The sequence below is a fragment of the Ambystoma mexicanum genome, chromosome 5q, assembly GCF_040938575.1.
Source record: "Ambystoma mexicanum isolate Mex_15411 chromosome 5q, UKY_AmexF1_1, whole genome shotgun sequence".
Lineage (NCBI taxonomy): Eukaryota > Metazoa > Chordata > Amphibia > Caudata > Ambystomatidae > Ambystoma > Ambystoma mexicanum.
This window is the reverse complement of record NC_090933.1, coordinates 1,269,265,062-1,269,283,360: the sequence shown is the minus strand read 5'-3', so window position 1 is coordinate 1,269,283,360 and position 18,299 is coordinate 1,269,265,062. Positions and strand designations below refer to the sequence as shown.

Here is an 18,299-nt window from a genome sequence, read left to right as displayed (position 1 = left end):
TATACACACATGGGATCTTTATTCAGGTTGATCCTAGTGTATTTTTGGATTGTTCCATATCATGTAAGATATTGAAATGATGAGTCTTGGGTACGTGAAACAAGCTTCTTTTATTAAGGCCCAGAGAGTCACAGCTTGTGCTGCTAACTCTGACAACAACTGAAATGTTTCAAATCCCAACACTAGGATCCTAACACACTCCATTATAGAATGTGGTACAGAGAGCTAAAGAGCTGGAACCCTGACACATTCTACTGTGCATGTGATTACAGAGAACCCCAGAGCATACCATATCCCCACCCCACAAAATCCTAATGATAATGATTGAAACGTTAATGATTAACTGGCGCATATTGATGAGCACCCTACGATAAAGTATTCAAGATTTTAACATTTGAGAAATTTCCCCACAGGATAACCACAGAACATTTGTGATGTTCCACCAATCTGTAACAACACGACCAATGAGCTACAGAACGAAATCTTCACAGTGATTTGGCATTCTTCTTCCTCCGCAACTTATTTTCGTTACCACCAGACGTCTAACATCAAACTCCTGTCCTGCAGCATTAATGGTTTCTGACCCTAAAACTTCATTCTCATCACTACTCCCCATTACATCCTTGTACAGAGACAGTCTTCCCTTGGACCACACCTCGTCACCCTCAACAATCACCACCCTTCTTTTACGGCAGACATTTTCTTTGGCCCCAAGAATTTGCTCTCTAGACATTTTGATCCCATGCGAGGAATTTTGATCCAAAACATGTCAACAACTGACCACTTGCAATCCCTCACCCCACGTGAATCATCAAACACTCTTTAATAATTTTCCTGCCCTTTTTGAAGTACTTTCATTACTTCTTCATGATCCACCCACACAGTTGTTGCAACCCCCATCCAACGTGGACATACCTTTGTCCCTGGCTCATGTCCTTTTAATGAAACAAATATAGACATTTTTGTTACTGAGTGTGGTGTGGTGCAATAACCCAAAACCAACTGTCTCAGTACCACCTTCTATGGTAAAGCCGCTCTCAGCGCCAATTGAATCTCTCCTTTAGTAAACCTATTCACCCTCTCCACTAAGCCATTCGCTTGGGGTGGTATAGAGCTGTCCTCACATGTCTGATACTGTACTCTCACAAACATTTCCTCATCATTTCAGATATAAATTGCCCTCACTTATCTGTCACAAGTGTGCTGGGAAACCCTTCTCTAAAGAAAACATTATCTAGGAATCTGATTAGCTCACATGTGGTGGCCTCCCTCACACCTGTCCACTTGGAGTGATAATCCACCATCACCAATACATATTTAGGATCTTCCCCCAAGCCTTGAATGGGACGGATTACCTCCACTGCCACTCGTTGCCAAGGCTGAGGCGGCACTTCTACCGGAATTAAAAGGGTTTCTCGTACAACTTTGCTTTTGTCACTCAAAGCACACTCTACACAGTCACTTACTTCCCTTTCAATTAACTTGGCCATGGCTGGCCACCAATAACTCTGACGTATTCTCCTTTTCGTGCCGTTCACCCCCAAATGACCGTGATGCACCAGTTCGATCAACCTTTTCCTCATATTCTCAGGAGGCACACATTTCACTCCCCTCCTTATTTTGTTTCCTACCAAGGACAACTCCCCTTTCTCTTTGAAAAAATGGTTCAAACTTCTTATCTAAAAAATCCCTGTCGAGCTATCCAATGGCCGTCCATTCTATAATTGATTTTAGCACAATGTCATCTTTAGTTGCATTTTCCCATTCATCTTCACATATTGCTCCTTCCTCAATGCTCGCCACAGTTGACTCATCCACATGCTGACATTCTTCCTGCACCTTTGACCCTGCAGGCATCCCTGAAAGGCAATCTGCTACTTCATTTTTCTTACCTGGTAAGTAACTAACACAGAAATCATAACCGTGCAAGCCTAACAACTATCTAGATATCCTTGGAGAACCTTTACTCATTTCCATGTTGGCCATCATCTGTACTAATGGTTTGTAGTCAGACCTTACCACACGTTTTTGCTCCCAAACGAAAACTTTAAAGTGCAGATATGCCCAGAAGACCGCTAATGTTTTCCTCTCCACAACTGAGTAATTAGCTCCTGAATCTCTCAAAGGCCGGGAGGCAAATGCCACCACTTGTTTCTCCTCACTTCCATCCCTTTGGTTCAATGAGGCCCCTAGTGTCATGGCCACTGGTCAAGGGCCATTCACTTTATCTCCTGCAGGGTCCCAATGGACCCAGTCTTGGCGCCTCTGGCACCAAGCTCATTTCAAAGTGTGCTCTGCAAACAGTATTCTCAGGGCACGTGCATCTAGGCCGGGCGGGGCCATACAAATGCATGAAAGGCACGTGCAGAAAACAGGGGGAGTGGCAAGGTGGGGCCACAAGGTGGGCCCTAAAGGGAGCGGCTGGGGCTGGCTTGTGCAGCGTAAAGCTTACCGCTGTCTACAGATCCTTACCTGTTCAGCACGAGCATCTTCAGTCTACGGAACCCATCCAGCATCTTACCAGGAATCAGCCGCGCCATTGCTGGAAGCACTGCTGTCCGCTTCCCAATCTGCAGCTGCCACACGCATCTTACCTGAGGTCAGCCATGCTATCGCTGGAATCTCTGCTACCCGCTTCTGACTCTGCAGCACCGCGCGCATCTTACCTGAGATCAGCATCGCCATCGCTTGGAGCACTTCTAGTCGCTTCTAACCCAGCAGCGGCCGCACGTCTCTTATCTGTCTCCTCGAATCGACTTCGGGTGTTGCCTTGCACTTACCTGCCCCGAACTCCCAAGCAACACAGGGCCATCTTCCGGCGCAGCTTCCTCGCAGATCTTGTCATCTGGCAGCCGGTAGGAGTTCGGGGAATCGCTTGACATCACCTGCAAAGGAGACAGAGGGCACAAGGTTAGCAATTGCATAAACTCTAAACGCTGGGCAGCGCAACTCGCGAACTTGGTGCATCATCCGGAAATTCAACTTACCACTTGTAGGTTTTACGGATTGGACTCTCTTCCATCACCACGCACTCGTGGGCCATCTTCATACCTAGAGAGAGAGGAAAGGACAATATAACATTAAGGACAGTGATCAGTGGGGAAAATCACCACAAAGAATACGGACAATAATCATTGTTATAAACACCTACCTTCAAGGCGGAACAGGTCGCAGCCGGTCTGGACCTCCACGATAAGGACCAGTGATGCAACTAGGTCCATCCACGGCGCCCCTGCTGAGAGAAAGCAGGACGGAGAGCTCATCCTTACATTAAAACAGGTGAGCTTGCATGGGCAAACTCTTGCTCACTTCATTCTGGCACGAAAGGGTTGAGGGGGATCACAACACCACCACTCCACTCTCACTGCCTCTCATCTTCTCTCAGGGGCAGTACCAGCATCCCGAGACTTCGATTTCGCAGCAGCTGGGGGAGAGAGTCAATCCAAGGGATCCAAGTCCTGGGAGGGCTCCAGCCATGCCCCAATGTCCCCGCAGCGACCAGGTGAGCGTAACACTTAGGGCCTCATTACACGGTTGGCAGTACACCATGGTGCTATTAGCACCATGGTTGCCGCCGGTACCATACTGGTACCACCATGGAGAAAAGGGGAATTACCACCCTATTCCAAGGTTGGCGGGGCGGTCATTTCCCCTTTCTCCATGGCCCTTCCCCATTCCCATTTTTGCCCATAGGGCTCAATGCGAATGGGGAAGGGGCTAATTACGGTACCGCAAATCGCGGTACCGTAATAGCACCAAGGTCCCTTTGCGGGTCCCAACTTTAACAGCTGGTCTACACCAGCCGTTAAGGTCGGGTCCTGCAAAGTGACCTCGTAGTAAGGTGGTAAGGGTTTACCGGTACCGGTGCCCTTACCGGTACCGGTAAACCCTTACCGCCTACCGTGTAATGAGGCCCTTAGTCCTAAAATACTAGCATCAACATTCAGGAAGGTTCTACTTTCAATTGAACATTTTCCCACTGAAGGAGCATTAGATATATTCTCTTTGATTTTTTCAAATGCTACCCAGCACTCTTTGGACCATGCAAACTTTACACCCTTTTTAAGTAACACTCTGAAAGGCATAGACAAAATTGCAAAGTCCTCAACAAAGTTGTGGTAGTGTTCCGATAGTCCAAGGAACAAACGCAATTGTTCTTTGTCCTTAGGCTGTGGAGCCAACTTGATCGCCTCAACCAGACTGTGCTTTGGAATAATCCCTTCTGCCGAAATGTTATGTCCCAAATATTCCACAGTTTGCACTCCAATTTTGCATTTGTTTCTCTTAACTGTCAGTCCTGCCTTTTTCAGTTTCTATAGTACTTCTCTTACCCTCTTGTTGTGTTCCTTTACTGATGATGCGTATACCAAAATGTCATCCTGGAATATTATGATGTTCTTTACACCCCCAAGGACCTTTTCCATAACCCTCTGAAAGACAGCGGCCGCCGAAGCCAAACCAAAGGGCATCCTGCAGTACTTGAAGGTTCCTTCAGGTGTAATAAATGATGTAAGCTCTTGGAATGTGCCAGTGGTACTTGATAATACGCTGCAGAAAGATCAATTACTGTAAATTCCTTAGCATCCTTCAAAAGTGCCAAGGCCTCCGAGATCACTGGTAGGGGATGCTGATCCACTAGAATGTTTTTGTTCAGGTCCCTGAGATCCACACAGCTGTCAGTTTTCCATTATGCTTGGCTACCAGTACCACTGGAAACAAACACTCTGTTGCTGCCACCCTTTCAATGATACCGTTTTGTAATAGCATGTCTAATTCTTCCTCCAGTTTCTCTCGCAAATGATGAGGTACGGGACGTACCTTGTGTGTTACCAGACTCGAGTCAGTTTTCCATTTTATGCAGTGTTCAAACTTCTGGGAATTCACTTTCCCACTTGTCTTGAACTTCCGCGATTGCTATTGGTTCATGTGCATTTGCTTGTGAATACCCCGGTTTGCTTGTTCATCCCATCCTAACAAGTATGATCCTTTTTCTCCTACGGACACTTCTGCTGCGCAACTACATCCTTTATATTTCATTTTAGCACTGAATTTTCCCAACATTCCTATTTCAACTTCTCCATAACCATGTGGTTGGATTCCATGTTCCAGTAAGTCTTGTACTCTTCTGCCGAAAATATTTGTGAAGGTTTCACCAGAGATAAGGGCGGTGCACTGTCTACCTTCGTATTATCTATTACATTCCTGTAGTTTGTGTTTACACTGAGTTAACATCCAGTTTTGAAACCAGTCCCAAACTTTTTATTTAAAATGATGTAGGTTGATCTCCATGGAACCCCAGTGTTGTAAGCAAAACCAATTTCTTCAAAAAACATTAATTTGATCCCACAGAACCTCTTATTCTCCAAAGGTTTATTCATCAGGATAGCTTCTCTTAAGATACATTTTATATCCCCCTTTACAGCATGCATGATTTTCATAAAGCAAATGCCCCTTCTTATTTTAATCATCAGGGGTGCATCCGTCTTAGAAATCACTACTTCCAGGTCATAAGTGATCGCTGGGATACATTTCTGTTTGTATATGGTCAGTATAGGCATAAGTGAAAGGCCACCCATTTTCAATGTAAGCCTCTAAGCGTAGCACCACGCTTGACAGCTTTTTTGGTTGTTATGGTTCTTTTTTTCAATTAAATTTCTATCTAAGAAACAGGAGGTTACCTCTTGGTCTAAGTACTTATAATCGCTTACTGTTTCTAAAAGCTGATCTGCCAGATGCTATTTAACTATGGAAGACGTAATGGGACCATTTTAGGTGGAATAGCGATTTGTAAGTCTGCTAGGCGTGAAAAACCTAAGTATCTTTCCCAACCTACTGTCATACAGCCAGGTGCATGGAAGCTATGGCAGAGGTGGAAAGCGGGTCACCGCCATTGAAGGTCCTGTCACGCTGAAAACGTGCGGTCTAGTCTTTCTGACCTGTTGGCCCCGCCGGAGGTTCATATTCACTTCCTCTGCAGCGGGCCGACGCGTTGCAACTGCAGTATTCTACTTGACTGCTACCCTAATGCAAAGTGTTCTGTTTTTTGTTCACACACGTGAACCCTTCTCTTTCCTCAGCGTGCCCCTTCCTTGGCGTTGCTCGTCCTTTCATCAGCCTCTCTCTTGATCTTTCTTTCCGGCTTTCCTGTCTTCCGCGTCTCGCGCAGTGTTCTACTTTTGTTTTCTTTACTGGCGCCCCACACGTCTGTTCTGGCAGCTTCTATTTCCTCTTGTGGTGCGCAAGCCTTGGAACCCCCTCCTCTCTCGGGGATCTTACTTTATTGAGTCATGTCACATTGGGGCTTTGTCCAGCCTATATCCCATCCTTTACTCCTATGAACTTCATTACTTACTTTGGAGTGCCTACCTTGGAATCTCTGGATACCGCAGTCTCTCCTGCATTCTTCTGCTCCAGAAGGAAACGGACAACCTTACTTACCTCTCATCATCTCTTTGGGATTTTTTGTGCCTATTGGCTTTTTCCTCATCTGGCTGTCACGAGGGTATCATGAGGGTGCAGTCTGTGATAGACTGTAACAGTGGCTTCTTTTCGAGGCAGTCCACCGCTCATGAAAAAAAACAAGAGACTTCAACACTTGGAGGAGATCCCGGAAGGTAGAATACGAAACATAATCATCTGACACAGGTGAGGAGGGAGATTTCAGTGACTCTGGGGAAGATAAACTCGAAATTGACACCTACTCCCTGGGGATCTTCGACACAGGTGGCTAGGGGAGGGCCATTGCTTGTGGATCCTGACGCTGGGGGCAGACAAACGAGGGAGGATCGCCTGGGTAGAGGGTCCTCAGGGATTGGGGAGTGAATACCCAATGCTGAGACATGGTATCCCCCTACCTTGACGGTGGCCTACCCAACCCCCGTCAGCCTTCATAGGCTATATCATCACAAACCTTGACTCCAACTCCCCCTCTGTCCTCATTCTACTCGACCTCTTCTCTGCCTTCGACACAGTAAACCACAACACCCTGATCGCATGTCTCCGTGATACCCTTGGCATCACTGATCAGGCCCTGTCGTGGCTTACTTCCTTTCCCTCGGACCGCCAATCCCAGGTGGAACTGGGGCCCTTTCTCTCCTCTATCACCTTCTCTACTTGTGGTGTACCCCAGGGATCTAACCTTCAATGTCTACATGGCCATCCTGGCCCCATAGGACAGCCACTTTCACTTCCAACTTTCGGTGTTATGCAGATGACACACAGCACTCTTTCAGGCTACCCTCAGCCTCTTCCTCCTCGCTCATCCCTGATTGTTTGTCCGCAGTCCAGTCATGGTGTGCTGCAAACAACCTCTGCCTCAATGCCAGTAAGACAGAAATCGTTCTCATCGGGACCCCTGCACCCACCTTCCCTCTATCCCTCTGGCTGGCATTGCTTGGCACTGCGCCTGCACCCACAAATGAGGCAAAAAACCTGGGGGTCATCTTCGACTCCACTCTCTCCTTCTCTTCTCACATCTCGGACATCTCTAAAAGTCCCACTTCCAATTGCACCTTCTCAGAGGCGTTCTACCCTATCTCACTTTCCCCCAGAGGCTCAACGTCTCCAGAGCACTGGTCTTCTCTAGGCTGGACTACTGCAACAGCCTCATTCTCAACCTCCCTGCCTCTATTCCTCGTCCTCTTCAACTCATCCAGAACAGAACTGCAAGACTTATCCTTGACCTCAAGCCCAGGGACTGCATCTCTCTGGTGCTGAAATCCCTCCACTGGCCCCCTGTGGCTGCAAGACTCTTTACATTGTCCACAAGGCCTTCTGGGGCCCTGGGTCCACTCTATCTGCAACATTCTCTTCTTAAATACTCTCCTTCCTAAGCCCTCAACTCATCTACTTTCAATGCTCTGCGAGTGAGCCGCTTCTACAAGCAGAGATATGGGGAAGATCTTTATCATCAGCAGGTGCCTCCATCTGGAGCAACCTCCCTGCCTCTTCCGTCTTGAACCAGAGCACCAAAAGTTCCGGGAACTCCTCAAGACCTTCCTCTTCGCCTCCTCCTTCGCTCTTCCCCTCCACTGCTAGCCACCTCCTTTCCGCCTTCTTGCTTTCTCTACACTCCCTGCTCAGTATTGCGACTGGCTGTTTGGTGCACCTTCAGAGTCTCACAGGTCCTTAGCTTTCTCGCCAGTCTTCCTACGCTTGCCTCCGGGCCAAGCTCTACCACAGCACTTCTGCACTCCTGCACTTTTGGTTACGCCCACTGTGGGTCTACCGCCCAACACTTAACCCATGTTCTGGTGGTCTGGGAACCCCTGTTCCCATTGCCCTCCCCCCACGCACTTTCTTTTAGACTACACACCTGATTGTACCATGCCTAGTAAGCTTGTTGTCTTTTTCTCCCTTGCTTTCCCCTCCCTTGCATGGTTGCGCTTTGAAACTCTTGCTGTATAAGTGCATAATAAATAAACAATCAATCAATTAATCAAGGCACACAATCTTCGTTTACCCAGATATCAATCAAGTACTGTGACAAAGAAGAGGAAGTCCTGTGGAGTACAGACTTCCTATGTAAAACACCACTATGGTGCTGGGACGAAGAAGATGCCGATAGAGGCACCCCAATATCCTCATTGGACATGTGCCATTAACAAGGCCAGGCAGGGTCAGGCAATTGAAATCAACCATACCCACCTGTAGCCTGTCAAGCGCTCAGGAGAGTATAAAAAGAACACTAGCATTTAGCAAAACGCACGAGTTGGGAGGAAAGCTGAGGAGCTGTGGCTGCCCAGGACCAGCTGGGAGAAACTGGGATGCTGAGACGCTGAGGGTTTGCATGTGGGAGCACCCTGCAAAAGCGTGGCTAGAGACCTGCATCTCCAGCGAGAAGGAAAGGTCTGAAGAAGGGAGCCGGAAGGCGTGCTGATCCCTTTTGACCTTGGTAAAATGCAATACTCGTTCCCTTGGGCCAGGACGGGATCCCAGGAGTGTCTGAGGGGGTGGTGAGACCTTGACCTCAGACGGCAAGTATATTGACGCCAGAATGAAGAAAACACAACAAGTGAGTCAAACGCAATGAAAGCCCAGTGTTTGTTAAGCAAGCGAGTGAGTGAGATACAAAGTTGCAGCTCGATCGCGTAAAGCTGAAGATGTGTTGGGTGAAACAGATGAATGGTAATGCAAGGATACATAGTTGCAGAGTGGTTGCATGTATTATTACACATTCTCGAAAGACTGTGAGGAAGAAGGAAGCGTCTGCAAAGAAGGGAGCTATGTGCAGTGAGCAAAATAGAAATCCTAAAAAGGGTGAGCTAAGCGTTCAATGAAGTGGGAGATAAATTCCCAAAGTTGATGGGAAAGGATTGAAATAAAGCCAAGAGTGTTCGAAAAGCAATGGGGTGGCCACCAGGTGAGAGAATGATCCAGGATGGCTGGAGAGACCCCACTATAAGAAAAAGAGGATACAACTTAAGTTTAAGGCACCTGGCTGTGCGACCTGTAATGGTTGGACTGTGCGGTCTGACAACTGTGCCACAACCAGGGGAGCCCCAGTTGAAAGAAAGGAATTTCATGAGCTGCTGAAGTTAAAAGCTAAAAAGACTTGGTTCAGAATGGGGAAGGTTGTTCTAAAAGAAACCAAGTAAAGTGTGATGCTTTGCCAATGGAACTTTTGTGAGTTGAACTTTTGTGTTTAAAAGGATGTAATTTTGAACCAGTTGAACATTGGTGATTTGGAAAGTAACCAAGGGGGTCTTAGCTAGGGCGAGGGAAGCATGAGAGACCCATTGAAGAAGTGTGAACCAGAGGGTGGTTCTATATGACATTACCACATTTTGAAACTCGAACACCAAAAAAGACTGATGTTTTTGGTCGTTTTGGTGTAGCTTTCAAAATGCTGTAATATCACGTTGAGCCCGACCCTCGCTGTGCCCTCGGTTTTTAAGGTATTCGGGGGTTTTACCCCCCCAGACCTACTTTCACGCCGGCTCCCATCACGCCCCTTTCAATCCCACACCACACTTTCCCGTCACACTCACACCATTCATTACATTTGTTTAATGTGTTTTTTAACTTGCGCCCCCGTCCCCTCCCATTTCCACTACATACATTCACACACCTCTCCCTAACATACATGTACACACATAAGCACACACCCAAACACTTACCTTGCTTCCACAACGTCCCTCGCCGGACCGCGCCTGTCAGCCCCTGCGCGCACTTGTGTGCGTCTCATGGAACAGCTGTCATTCCCAAAATGGCCGCACGCCGAGAGGAGGACATCGTCGACGGAGCAAGGTAAGTAAGGTTCAGGGCCTGGAAGGGGCGATAGGAGGTGGAGTTTGAGGTGGGTGAGAGGGGTTTTAGGATCGATTTAGAAAGACCGAATTATCGATTAAATTTGGTCTTTCTAAATTGATCTTTTTTGTTTGTTTCGGTGTGGAGAAAACTATTTTTTCACCAAAGACCTTTTGGGTCCAAGGAAAGTGGATCCGGAGAGAACCAAAGAAATCTACAAGGAAAAGGTACTGTGACCATTTTGCCAAGTGAATCCTGAGAAACCCGTGGAACTTTATAATCCTGAGTGCCTTGAACTTGGGGAAGGGAGCTGCAGAAGAGATCTATTGTCACATTAACTTACTTTGAACACTATTGATTTGGCCAAATCCCATACACCATGTTATTCTGTAGAGGTGAGGGCAAGCATAGGTTTTGGCACAGACAGTATTTTGTTTTGGACTGACAGACTTGGACTTCCCTTAGTCTGCTTTCCTTTAGGAAACATTCCCACCTTAGAGTTAGGGCATGTTAGGTGTTCTACCATCCTGATCATTGAAAATAAAGGTTATCTATCTGTGTCATCTCTTGATACCATGCCTGTCTCATATATAGTGTCAGAGTGGGATGAAGCTCAACCGAAACATGTTGGGAGATCCTAAAATATGATAGGTTGAGTAACAGAGCCTCAAACCTGTCTGTAGCCACAAAAGGTTCCACATCTGTAGTAGTCAAGAAGAAATAGTCCCTCTAGGGTAAAGAAGGTTGATACTGACTGATCTAATTCTAATACCGTCCCCTGGGTGTTACATCAGACTGACTCCAAAGTCAGGACTTTCCTGGAAATTCAGACTTGATGTCCTGGCTGGGCGTATTGATCCAGGCTTTAGAGGAAGTATAAATGTTCTATTAGAGAACCACAAGCAAAAGGCATTTACGATCCAACCTGGGGATCAAATAGCCCAAGGGGTACTTTAAAGAGCCATGATTGCCATACTTAAGGAGGAATGTGAGAAAGGGGGAGACTGAACGGGGTTACCTGGGTTTTGGGAAAGCAGATGAAAGGCCGAAACCACCTGTAACCCCTAGAGCCAGTGAAGAAAAACCTGACACCCTTCCCGATTTGGCCTTTGCCCAGAGGAACAACCCTTTATTAGCTGATGCCTTCTTACGGGTATTACCTGAACCTAAAGGAAGGGGAAAAGTAGGCCCTTTCTTCTTCTTATACAGAGGAGAAACAACAGCAGAGGACATAACAAAAACCTGGCTGGTAGTTCCCCAAAGCCATAAACAAGTAGTACTCGAAATAGCCCACTTGTATTTAACGGGAGGCCATTTGGGTCAAACTAAGACACAAGGCCACATAAGTAACACGTTTTATTGGCCAGGGATACATGCAGACATCAAATCCTTTACCAGCATGTGACATTTGGCACGTGTCAATGGACCAGCACACATATTCCACCACCAGCTCCTTTGAATCTCTTGCCCATTTTTGAGATCCCTTTTTCTAGGATTGGAATGGATATTATTGGTCCTCTTGAAACCTCGGAATTGGGCAATAAGTATGTGTTGGTGATAGTTGACTATCCCACGAGATACCCTGAGGCCTTCCCTTTAAGAACTAACAGCACACAGCAAATATTAAAACATGAACTCCCTTTTTTTCTCTCGGGTGGTATTTCAACAAGCAATATTGACAGATCAAGGTACCGATTTCATGGCATCAAGAGAGACACAGGCTCAAAAGTAACAGTTTGAAAACCTTTATTATAAAACTTTGTAGGGTTGGTGTAATGCCTAACTGGTCCTAACTGTAATGGGATTGTTCCCTGAACTGATGCTCCTATGGGCCGTTGATGTTCGTAAATCCAAAACCAAAGTCCATCTGTGCCAAAACCTATGCTTGCCCTCACTCTTAAAACAAATGTGATGTGGGGTCTTCTTAAAAAAAACTGGTGGCTCAAAAAGAAATGCGAACCACATCTGGTTTCAGGTAGCCTTACTGTCTGGTTTAGTTCAGTCAGTTTAAAAAATAGTTTAACGAAAAAGGGTGGCCCTCGGAATCTTCCAGGTAGGGCTCTTGCAGCAAGTCAATATAGTTCACAATGTCTCTGGGTCTCTTGGGGTTCCCTTCCCCACGGTCTGACCCTTCTGGTTCCAAAAGAAAAGACACTGTTCCTTTTAGTCCTTTCAGGGTTCCCTTCCCCAAGCCTAGGACTCTCTTGTCTCAAATAAAGATTCACAGTTCCTTTCACAGTTTCCTTTAGGCCTCTCAGGGTTCCCTTCCTCAAGCCTAGGCCTTTCTCCTTATAACAATATATTTCACAATTTTCTGTGGGCTTCTCAGGGTTCCCTTCCCCAAGCCTAGGCACCTCTTGCCTCAAACAAAAGTTCACTTAAAAGTTCACCTTGTCAGGATACACCTCTCAAAGCACAGTTCTTTCATAGGGCAGTATCAGAGACTTTCGAGAACGCAGGGCTCTTGCTCTTGCCATGCGCGACCACTCTGATTTGATATTTGAAGAAGGAGAACAGCAGCACCAATGCAGCATAAGGGATTTAACCCTGTGAATATGTTTGCAACAATTGGGATCTAACCCTGTGAATATTTTTGCAACAATTGGGATCTAACTCAGTGAATTGGACACTTTGGGATTTAACCCATTTATTCTTTTTCTTTTTTCAGGTAGTATATTGACCAGGAATTGGAGTGCGTGCCTCACCCCTCTTTTCTTACACTCTGATTTCTGGCCTCTCGCCTTACAACCTATACTTTTCTTCTGGAACCTTTTGCTTCCTGTGCCTCCTTCACCCTGCCTTTGTTTTTTTTCTCCACTTTTTGTCTGTCTGTGCCTCTTGCACACGTTCCACTTTACCGTTCTTCTTGCACACTTTCCACTTTGTCATGGCTCTTGCACACTTCTGTTACTTTGCCGTGCCTCCTGCACCCTTCTTTTACTTTGCAGCGCCTCTTGCACACTTCTTTCACTTTGCCATGCACACTTGCACACCTCTCTTACTTTACTGTGCCTCTTGCACCCTTTCGGGTCGCTCGCAACCTCTCTTTGCTTTCTGTTGTTCAGAATTATCACCTTCTGCTTTTTTCTGCTTTCGTATGTTACACTTCTCACCTGGGTAGGGTGGCGGGCTCATCGGATCCAACGAACCCTGACATGGAGGGTTTATCCACGATGGCACCACTCACTGGCACATCGGGTCCCTGCCTGAGGCTCTCTGGGCGCTGCCATATTGTCGGATCTGTGCATGCGCGGATGTCCGTGTTCGACGCTTCGCACATGTGCAGTCGTCAATGCCCTCCGACAGTGTCAGTTTGCATTGCAAGCCTTGTTTGGCTCGCAGATTTATATCTGGGACCCACAGACATTTACAAACCGCGTTTCAACGCAGTCCTTTACCCGATTGTGCTACGCTCGCAAGTATTAGCCTTGTGACTGCTTTTGTGCTCTCTGTATTACTGTGTTTTCTTGTTTCTTCCAATCCTGTTCCGAGGTCTTCTGCCTTACTTGGTCTAGTTTCTTACCTGTTCGTCCCCCATGAGAACTGGAAGCCCTTGCCATCAAATGGGCAATTATCCATCTTAGGTACTACATTCTAGGTAGAAAATTCACACTCATCCCTGACCGCTCACCTTTGGTATTGATAAGTCAACAAAAGGACTCTAACCCTGGAGTCATGCGATGGTTTTTAGACCTGCAACCCTATTGTTTCAGTGTGGTACACTGGAAAGGTAAGGAACTTGGGTGCAAGGAATGGGTCGTAGGGCTGTACACAAGTCTGTCTCCCTACCCCCAGTAACTCATACAAATCAACAGGCTTGAATAAGCAGGATTATTTGTGTTTACCATTCAGTAACACCAAGAGGCTTAACTTACTTATTAGACCGGATTCACATCTCTTCGGCTCAACACTCACCAACCGCTAACAGCCAACAGCACAACTTGTGCGCATATTAGGTGCAGCATGGGCCCCATGATTCTTCTCCTTAGTGCGCGGGGTGGGACTAATGCTCCTACTTACTAGACCCGACAAGCCATGCCAGCCAACAGCATGACTTGTGCGCTGCTTTTAATCTGGGGGTGAATTATTTGGTTTGTTTCTTTTTTTTAAAGGCTTTTAGGGGCAATGCTGTCCAGCGCAGAAATTAACCAGTTGTGAATGTGGTGGAGTTTTGCATCCAATGCGGTTGTTGGTCCATCTGTGGGCATGGTAGATCTGGTTGCTTTTAGTCTTTCCAGTAGGGAGTTGATGTGTATTTCTTTCCACTGTCTGGTCATGGTCAACGGTTCTTTTGAAGGGCCTGCGAGGGAGGTACAATGGGGAGCAGACAGTGATTTTGTTTACAATAAATGCTATCCAGAGTGTGTCCAGCTATGTGGGTGAGACCCTTGACCATCTGTTTTAGGTGTAATGCAGCAAGGTTTGCTCCAAGTGACTTTGTAATAGTGTCGTCTTGTTTCTCAAACCAGATGTTGAAATCTCCAAGTATAGTTAGTAGCTGGCGATCTATGGACAGGATGGCGTCAGCATAAGCAAATTTGTCAGCAGAGTGGGGGCTGTAGGAAGGCGGGCTATAGATCAATAGGAAGCTTAGTGATTAACTGTCTGGGAGTGTGTCAATGGAGGATGTTGAGACTAGGAAGGACTATATGTGCACCAGAGATATTAAGCCCTCGATAACATTTGTGGTAGCCAAGATCGGGCCCGTTCACAAGAGCACCCTAGGCATCAACCCCAGCTTGCAGAAAATAAGGAGATTAGACACAGACTGATGGTAAACCAAGCTTCTTGTATTAGATAGCAAATACACAGCATACAGAGTGGGCAGCTGATAAGCAGGAAAATACAGCAGAGTCCAGGCAGTCAATACATGGAGCTCTGAGGGGCCTTCCCTTAGAGCGCAGGTTATATAGCATATCCTAAGCAATCACTAATATATTAATATATTATAGCAATTTCACAATGGGGGTGTTACTTGGCATGTCATTGCAGACATTTGACAATAACTGTCAGCATCTTACTTGCGACCTTGTGACGAAGCTATACAGGTACATTGTGTTGGAACATGGAAAAGCAGCATTTGCAGAAACACTATGTCATCTGCCATATATGTTGCTCATGCTGTAGTTGTAGAGAGCAAATGTTAGAGAAGGTCTGACGTGTCCCCTTGCCTTGCTATGGGGTGTCTAATCTGCACCACTCAGGGTTTTTGGCATGTCAGAGGAGATGAGTGCAGAGGGAGGCAGAGGGAGAGGCAAATGTATGAAAGAGCCTAATGTAGCATAACATAGTATAGTATACCATAGGATAGCATCGCATAGCATAGCTTCCTGCCACATCCCATTGAAATGCATTGGTACAAGTAAGGACAGAACTCCCCACAACCTAATGCCTGACCTCTGACCTCTCACACCTATCTCTAAATCAAAAAGTGCTACACTTCCAAAAACCATCACAGTTCTCGTAGGGGGCTTAGGTAGCAGCCATGCTCTTCCCTCCCATCATTCATGCCTTGTCCATTTCAACTCTTAGAACAAATGGCTAGCAATGTCTAGATGCAACAAAAAAATAAATGATTACACCTGGTGCCTCTGCTCTCGACCATTCCATGAATCTGTTGGCTATTATGGGATAGCTACACAACACCTCCCATGTGTGATCACCTCAAAGAGGACATATACATATCTTAGACTTTTCTCCATACGACCCTCGGTGTAGGAGACATAGAATCTTTAATCTTTAGTAGATTCATGGTTTGGATGGTGTGCCAATGAATAGCCTTTCTAGAAGCCCTTGCTTGCTCTCGCCTGCTGAGAATAGATGACAAACAGGAGGGGTGGTCGCTAATAAAGGACCTCTAGTTGACAAGAACATGAGGCTGATTTCTCACAGGTAAGTAACATTGTGGGCTAGAAATGTTTATTTACCTTCTTTAAAATCTATAAGGGGTGGGGTGGTGTAGATGAACCTATTCATATGAAGGGCAAAATGAACAATTGTCCTATGCAGTTCGACCCACCAATCCAAAATGCTTATAAGTTCCTCCAGGATAAACCACCACAATGGCCCACCGCATTATATAGGAATGATTACAGAGAATGTTTATATTGTGGCTGTTTATTTAGTGCCCACCACTATTAAAGTCATTACTTTAGATGTGGTTGGTAGGTGTTATTGTTATCCAACCATGGAAATATTGACTGCTGAGACCCGAAGATTTGAAGATTCAAACCTATGACTCACAGATTTTGTCTGGGCAGGTGCTTAGCCAGACGAGGCAATGTACAAGCTCATTGCCCATGTTTGCTCAGTCTCTGTCTACGATCTTCCAAATATTGGCTGATAAAGGATTTGGGGCATAGGGAGAAGATGTGATTGGCCTACACTCTGCCAGGTGGGTAAGTGACTGTGGATGGATTCAAAACCAGATATCCTGATTCCGAAGCCTCCAAGTTGGTGCAAAATAAAAAATGTAAGAAGGAAAAAACATAGAAAGCAAGCCACACCCAATACCCTGGAACACCATACCAGCATATACATCTTTAAGTGGGATTTGTAATCGAACAGGGGTTCTAACAATGTGGCGTGGTCTGAATGGTGGGTGTAACCCAAAGGGGACACCACCTGTGCCAAGCAATGGCATGAGACCCTGCAGATATGTACTTTGGATCACTCTGCATGTTCTCAAATTGTATTTGCTTCCATTCTGCATATTGTTAATTCATTTACCTGGGTTTAGTAAGTGAACCACTCTCTCAATCAGAACATGAACAATATGTCTGTGAATACATTCTCCTCGTTCGGTAAAAAGAATCACGCATGAGAAAGGGGAGGTGGACAAATAGCACCAATGTGGATTCCTGGTAATTTCCATAAAGTTAAAGAGCATTTTGAGAACATAAAAATGACCAGAGAATTTTACATAGCGCCTGTACTAGTAGTTAAAGCATGAACCCCCTCTGGGAAAGTAACACACATCTGTTCATTTTGTTTGTCACAGCACTCACCCTAACATTAAAATGTCTGCAAATCACAAAGCATTCAGACAGATTTAGTTTATTGTAAGGGTTCATCACGAAGGGGTTTGAAAAATGCGTCTTATCCATAAATAATAGGAAGGGGTTTCTTGCTTCAAAGAAAACTAAGGAATGCTTCATGATGTCAGAACGATATGTATGTTACCGTCATGTCCAAACCCCAATCGCTGTCCCTAAGACTAATCATTTAAATGAACTGTGTAAGGTTGATTTCTTCCAAAGTAAAGTGTTCATAATAACTCTTGCCAACAAAAAAGTTCCCAATGTCTTGGGTGGCCCAAAAGAAAAAAGAAATGTTCTACCAGGTGAATGTCCCAGACTTCTAGGGATTTGCGCTTTTGCCCTGAATTCCTTGTGGTTCTATGTGCCTTTTCTTTGGGGTCCTAAAGACCCTGTATCCTTTCAGGTAAATGTCACTGTATTTTAGGTCTTCATAAGGGTGCAAGTCTCAGACTCACAGTTCTTTATAATATCGGCTTGGTGTATTTCCCTACCAAGCATGGGTTTTTCATCAAAACAGTCTCTATTATCTTCAGGGTCCTCAATCCTCTTGTTCTCAAACTCTCTTTTTGGTGCGAGTGCCAGACTTGCGAAGATTAAACATAATAGCTTGGTTCACTCTCCAGCCAAGCATTTGTCCTCTTGTGGACTCTCTTTACATCTCTCAGGGTTTCCGACCCTCTTATTCTTCGGCTTTCAGATGGGTGCAGGTCCCAGACTCGCACTGTGCTCTTGCAATAGCTTGGTTTACTCTCCTGCCAAGCATGTGCTCCTTTCTGTAGCGTATCTGCTCTATTCACAGTCCTAGACGCCCTTTCTCTCATATTCTTATGTGGGTGCTGGTCCCAGACTTGCAGTCTGCTGTTGCAATAGCTTGATTTACTCTCCTGCCAAGCATATGCTCCCTTCTGCACTCTCCCGTCTTCTCTCAGGGTCCCAGACTCTCCCACTTTCCTATCTTCATATGGGTGCTGGTCCCAGTCTTGCACTGTATGGATGCAATAGCTTGGTTTA

General features: G+C 45.9%; 1 protein-coding gene across 4 annotated transcripts in view; it reads left to right on the top strand.

Annotated features, from left to right (window-relative positions):
• Nucleotides 1-18,299, top strand: part of OPLAH (5-oxoprolinase, ATP-hydrolysing) — a 664,980-nt gene that overhangs the window by 160,654 nt on the left and 486,027 nt on the right. The window lies entirely within an intron of this gene.